Source organism: Sphaerodactylus townsendi, linkage group LG03, assembly GCF_021028975.2.
Source record: "Sphaerodactylus townsendi isolate TG3544 linkage group LG03, MPM_Stown_v2.3, whole genome shotgun sequence".
Classification (NCBI taxonomy): domain Eukaryota; kingdom Metazoa; phylum Chordata; class Lepidosauria; order Squamata; family Sphaerodactylidae; genus Sphaerodactylus; species Sphaerodactylus townsendi.
Genome location: NC_059427.1, coordinates 177,978,402 through 177,984,943, shown reverse-complemented (window position 1 = coordinate 177,984,943; position 6,542 = coordinate 177,978,402).

Here is a 6,542-nt window from a genome sequence, read left to right as displayed (position 1 = left end):
TGTGACTAGCCCAAGGTCACCCAGCTGGCGTGTGTGGGAGTGCCCAGGCTAATCTGAATTCCCCAGAGAAGCCTCCACAGCTCAGGTTGCAGAGCTGGGAATCAAACCCGGTTCCTCCAGATTAGATACATGAGCTCTTAACCTCCTACGCCACTGCTGCTCCTAAGAGAGGCCCCACCTTCTCCTGCAGCGGAGACCTGTGGGTACCAAATGGGCCAGGCCCTGTCCTTCACTGGCACTGTTCTGCAAGGTAGGAAGCGCCACAGAGCAAGATAATGTCTATTGTCCGTGTTCGGGGCTGCCTTTAACACTGTGGCAAAGCAGCCCTCCTCTCACCTGAAGCCCTGTCTGCCATGTCCTCTGAGGCACCTGGGCACCTGTGGCCATCCAAGGTCATTGCCTGGGATGTGTGACCCATCGGGTCTTCCCAGAGGGGCTTTTCTCTCCCTTTGACCTCTGCCATCACTTGTCATTTGAAAGAACTGGAGAAGAAGAGTTTGGACGTAAAGAGCCTCAAGGTACCCTACAAACTCTTTCCCCCTCACCTTGTGAGGTAGGCGGGGCTGAGAGAGTTCTCTGTGACTAGCCCAAGGTCAAAACAGGGATGTAGGAGTGCGGAAACAAATCCGGCTCACCAGATAAAGAGTCCACTGCTCATGTGGAGGAGTGGGGAATCGAACCCAGATTAGAGTCCACTGCTTTTAACCACTACCCCACTCTGGCTCACAGAGAGGACCAGGGCTCCCAGGTGTCCCAAAGCCCTTCCAGTACTTGCGTCTCTCACAATCCGGCACCCGAATGTTCATGTGGTACAGATCTCCAGTTCACAGGGGTCAGTGCTATCAGTCACAGACCAGGAAAGGGATTTGGGCGTCTTAGTTCCATGGGAATGTCAACTCAATGCATGGCAGCTGTGAAAAAGGCAAACTCTATGCTGGGGATAATTAGGAAAGGAGTTGATAATAAAACTGCAAGGATTGTCATGCCCTTATATAAAGCAGTGGTGCGACCGCACTTGGAGTACTGTGTTCAGTTCTGGTCGCCACATCTCAAAAAGGATATCGAAGAGATAGAAAAAGGATGATTGAAGGATTGGAGCACCTTCCTTATGAGGAGAGGCTGCAGCGTTTGGGACTCTTTAGTTTGGAGAGGAGACGTCTGAGGGGGGATATGATTGAAGTCTATAAAATTATGCATGGGGTAGAAAATGTTGACAGAGAGAAATTTTTCTCTCTTTCTCACAATTACTAGGAACCAGGGGCATTCATTGAAAATGCTGTGGGAGAAGAATTAGGACTCAATAAAAGGAAACACTTCTTCACGCAACGGTGATTGGTGTTTGGAATAAATATGCTGCCACAGGAGGTGGTGATGGCCACTAACCTGGGATAGGCTTTAAAAAGGGCTTGGACAGATTTATGGAGGAGAAGTCAATCTATGGCTACCAATCTTGATCCTCCTTGATCTCAGATTGCAAATGCCTTAGCAGACCAGGTGCTCAGGAGCAGCAGCAGCAGAAGGCCATTGCTTTCACCTCGTGCATGTGAGCTCCCAAAGGCACCTGATGGGTCACTGCGAGTAGCAGAATGCTGGACTAGATGGACTCTGGTCTGATCCAGCAGGCTAGTTCTTATGTTCTTAATTGCTGCCAGCATTGAAAGTTATCCATCATTTATTTTAAAAAGAATGTACACAGGCATCCTGTCAGCACAGCCATAGGGTGGCCAACGGATTCGAAAGGAAAGCATGCGGTTCCTCTGTCCTTGTGCAGGGATGTCCAACTCTGGCCCTCCAGATGTGCATGGACTATGATTCCCATCAGCCCCCATGCTGGCAGGGGCTGATGGGAATCGTCCTCCATGCACATCTGGAGGGCCAGAGTTGGGCACCCCCTGTCCTAGTGGATGTGACAGTCACCATGGTGTAGTGGTTAAGTGTGTCAGACTAGTATCTGGGAGATCCAGCTTCGAATCCCGGCTTGTGCCATGGAGTCTTGCTGGGTGACCTCAAGCTGGTCGCACACACTCAGCCTGTCCTACCTTATAGGGGTGAGGACATCATGGAGGAGAGGAGTATGATGTGAGCTGTCTTGAGTCTCCATAGAGGAGAAAGGTGGGGTAGGGATGAATTCAGTAAATTGACAGCAATAACCAAAGGCAAGCTCTTTAGCATGGGAGTCTGAAGGTTTTCATCACCTTAGAGCAGTGATGGCGAACCTTTTCGAGACCGAGTGCCCAAATTGCAACCCAAACCCCACTTATTTATCGCAAAGTGCCAACCCGGCAATTTAACCTGGATGCTGAGGTTTTAGTTTTAGTTTAGAAAAAAACCGGTTGGCTCCCTCTTCCTCCGCCCCACCCGCTTGAACAGGGGCCAGCCTGCTCTAGCCTCCAGCAAGTCCCGCGTGCACCTCTCTGTGCCTCTCTAGCATCTCTGCCTCCTCTGTACCGCCCCCCCCCCCCCCGGCAGCAGCCACCCGGAGCACAGGCACCAGGCCCGCCAGCCGAGTCCTCCCTACTCACCACGGTGCACGCACGTCATGCTTAGTGGCCCAGGCCAGTCTAAGTGTGTGGGGGGGGGGGGCGGGGGGTGACGAACTCTGTGTTCGTGTGCCCACAGAGAGGGCTCTGAGTGACACCTCTGGCACCCGTGCCATAGGTTCGCCATCACTACCTTAGAGCCTCTGCCCAGGGTTGTGGTCATGGACATAAATGTGGCCACCTTCTGCAGAGCCTGGTTGAGGGCGCCTTCTGCCTTGATGGAGTCACCACACGTGCAAAAAGACCTTCCTCCTTGTGCCTCGGAGTTTGGTCATCTCTCCCTTCCCACTGGCCAGGCCAGGCCAAAGGAGCATTTCCCAAAGTCTTCAGGAAAAGATTTCTCCACAGTGGTCAATCATAATCCTTGGTGGACAGAAGCTCCGCCTGGCTCTGCCCATAGCTGAAAAACACTTGGCAGGCGTTAGGAGACATGTTGGCAGGTGCCCATGGGAGCCGAGCTGGGGACTCTTGCTCTACGCTTTAGAGGGAATTGTCTGGATGCAAGATAAACACCACTCCCAATATATCAGTGATGGCGAACCTTTTTGAGACTGAGTGCCCAAATTGCAACCCAAACCCCACTTATTTATCACAAAGTGCCAACCTGGTAATTTAACCTGAATACTGAGATTTTAGTTTAGAAAAAACTGGTTGGCTCCCTCTTCCTCCACCCCACCCGCTCGAGCAGGGGCCAGCCTGCTCTAGCCTCCAGTAAGTCCCGCACACACTGCTCTGTGCCTCTCTAGCATCTCTGCCTCCTCTGTGCTCCTCCCCTCGGCACAGGCACCAGGCCCGCCAGCCGAGTCCTCCCTACTCACTGCGGTGCACGCACGTCATGCTCAGTGGCCCAGGCCAGTCTAGATGTGTGTACGTGCCCACCCCCCACGAGATGAACTATGTATGTACGTGCCCACAGAGAGGGCTCCGAGTACCACCTCTGGCACCCGTGCCATAGGTTCGCCATCACTGCAATATATGAAACAATTCCTTTTTAGCTGCTGTGCACAAAATGTGGGACAAATTAACTCCAGGAATATCTGCAGCAGAGACTTCTTAGGGACAGGACTCTTTTCCTCCAGGCAGAAACTCTGGTTCTTTTTCAATTTGGAGGATGTGCAATCTACAAAGAATATGTGACTACAGAATGGATAATATTTCCAAAAGGAGCTATACCGGGTGGGGGGGGGGGGGGCTGCATCTCATATTCCTGATTTCATTATCTTCAGTTATAACATTTAATCAATAATAGTATAAAAAATCAAGTTACCAGGAAGACAATGTAGTTTGAGAAAATGATAATAAATTGTCCTGCTCATCTATGCAAAAGGATATCTATTCCATATAGAATACAGAAGAAGAAGGAGGAGGAGGAGGAGGAGGGGGGGAGGAGGAGGAGGAGGAGTTTGGATTTATATCCCCCCTTTCTCTCCTGTAGGAGACTCAAAGGGGCTGACAATCTCCTTGCCCTTCCCCCCTCACCACAAAGGACAATCTCCTTGCCCTTCCCCCCTCACCTGTGAGGTAGGTGGGACTGAGAGAGCTCCGAGAAGCTGTGACTAGCCCAAGGTCACCCAGCTGGCATGTGTGGGAGTGTACAGGCTAATCTGAATTCCCCAGATAAGCCTCCACAGCTCAGGCGGCAGAGCTGGGAATCAAACCCGGTTCCTCCAGATTAGATACACGAGCTCTTAACCTCCTACGCCACTGCTGCTCCTGAAGGATATTTTAGGTATGTGGCTCCCAACTCCATATAAATGGAAGAAAGACATTGGCTTGCCTTTGGATTCCAAAGTATCGCCGGATACATGGTCAGAGTTGTCCTCCTTTGCTTTGATTCCTATAAAAGATCTCACTTTTAGTATCTTCATGCAACAATTGATCCCAGCAAGGTTGCAACGTATTCCCAAAGGATACTAATCTCTGTGTTGCAGGAAATATGGGGAAATTGTTACCTTAATACTTGATGGTTCTGTGCCAAAGTTTAGCATTTTTGTAACCTCCTCAGTCTTTTCCGCATAGCAGAATTATAACGTCTTGAGGACGTTGTAAAAAGCCTTCTGTGGAAGAAGTTTGCACAGCTCTCTCCCCCCAAAAGTCTTCAAGATGTTTTATTTCTTTTAACCCAGGTTTTTCAAAAATCGCTAAACTAGCAATCTTTTTTCCTGAAGATGGGTGAAGACATCTCCTGCTGGCCTGTGCAAACGAAAGCAGACAGGAGATACTTTGGTGCTGTGTGGTTTCCGGGCTGTATGGCTGTGTTCTAGCAGCATTCTCTCCTGACGTTTCGCCTGCATCTGTGGCTGGCATCAGATCCTCTGGCATCAGATCCTGGCATCAGATCCTCTGAAGATGCCAGCCACAGATGCAGGCGAAATGTCAGGAGAGAATGCTGCTAGAACACGGCCATACAGCCTGGAAACCACACAGCACCCCAGTGATTCCAGCCGTGAAAGCCTTCGACAATACAGGAGACACTTTATTTCTCTTGCCTCCCATTTCTTATTTTCATTTTCACTGCAGTTGTGGCCGATATTTTCTGCTCTCTTCGGGAGCCTCCTGCCTCTGCCAGTTGGTGAAGGGTTGCGACAATGGTTTTCTCTGCTCGTAGTTCAGCCCGGAAAACCCACCACAACCAGTTGAATCCAACTGTGAAAGCCTTCGACAATAAAATTATTATCGTTTAATATAAAAACTTCCCTTTACTGAAATACCAATTATATCAACCAAAAACTTGGCAACTGAATCAGACAGATCCTGATTAGAATAATCTAAAAACACTTTATCCTTTGCTCATCAGTCATATCCACATTAGTAAATGTAAACAAAACTCGATGTTTATGCCTTAACTGTACCCTATTTGGGCAACAAAACATAATGTGTGCTAGCATTTCCACTTGTGCACTGTAACAGGGGCATAATCTTTCAGTCCTTGGTATTTTCTGTAACCTGCCCTCAAGCGAAGCAGACGGCAAAATATTAAATCTTGCTAAAGAAAATGCATGCCTTCATTTGGGATTAATCATATAGAAAAGATAATGGGACATACAACCCTTTTCTCCTACAAAAAGTTGATTTACAGGTGAGCAAGTTGAATTTGCTGCTATTAAAGACCTTGGTAATCCCATTCTAAAAATCTGTCTTTTATCAGCTTTTTTGCCTCAAGATTAAGGTGACCAGATTTCTACTATTGAAAAGCGGCTGGATGCTGCACCAGCATGAGCACACCTAATTTTGTCGCGGCGCTGAGCCAGCGCCCGCAGTTGCAGGAAACAGTGCCTTCTGGGCGTAGAGGCACTGCAGTTGCTGCAGTGCCTTCTGGCCTTCCTAACGAGCTTCTGTTTCCGCCGGGAGCCATCAGTGTGTTAACTCCTGCTTGGCCGCGTGCTGCAATGGCCGATATTTACATAGAGACACATTGCCTAATCGGGACAATGCCAAAGCCCGGCGGGACTCGGGACACATCGCTCAAAAGCGTGAGTGTCCCGCGAAAATCGGGACGGCTGGTCACCTTACTCAAGATAAGTTAGCATTTCTACTTTGTTCACGAATATACCAGTTTCTGTGATTTTGTCAACAATTTTCCCATGCCAAATTGAGGTGCTGAATTCCAACAACAGCAGGTATGCGAGTCTGGAATCGAGAAATCAGTAGACTGAGATTGGGAAAGGCAACCATGAAGGAACTAGAAAAAAAATCAGTTGGGGGAAGGATGTGTTGTCAGTGACCAAAATTAAGATAATCCATAGTGTAGTGTCCTCATTACTATGGATAGGTATGAATGTTGGATAGTGAAGAAAGCTGACAGGAAGAGTTGGTTAGTTTGAAATGTGGTGTTCAGAGAGAGTTTTATGGATACTGTGGACGGCCAAAAACCAGTGGGTTCTAGATCAAATCAATGGATTCTAGATCAAATCAAGCCTGAACTCTTCCTAGGTAGGAGAATCAAAATGACTAAAGTGAAGCTATTGTACGTTGGCCACATTATGAGAAGACAGGGGCCAC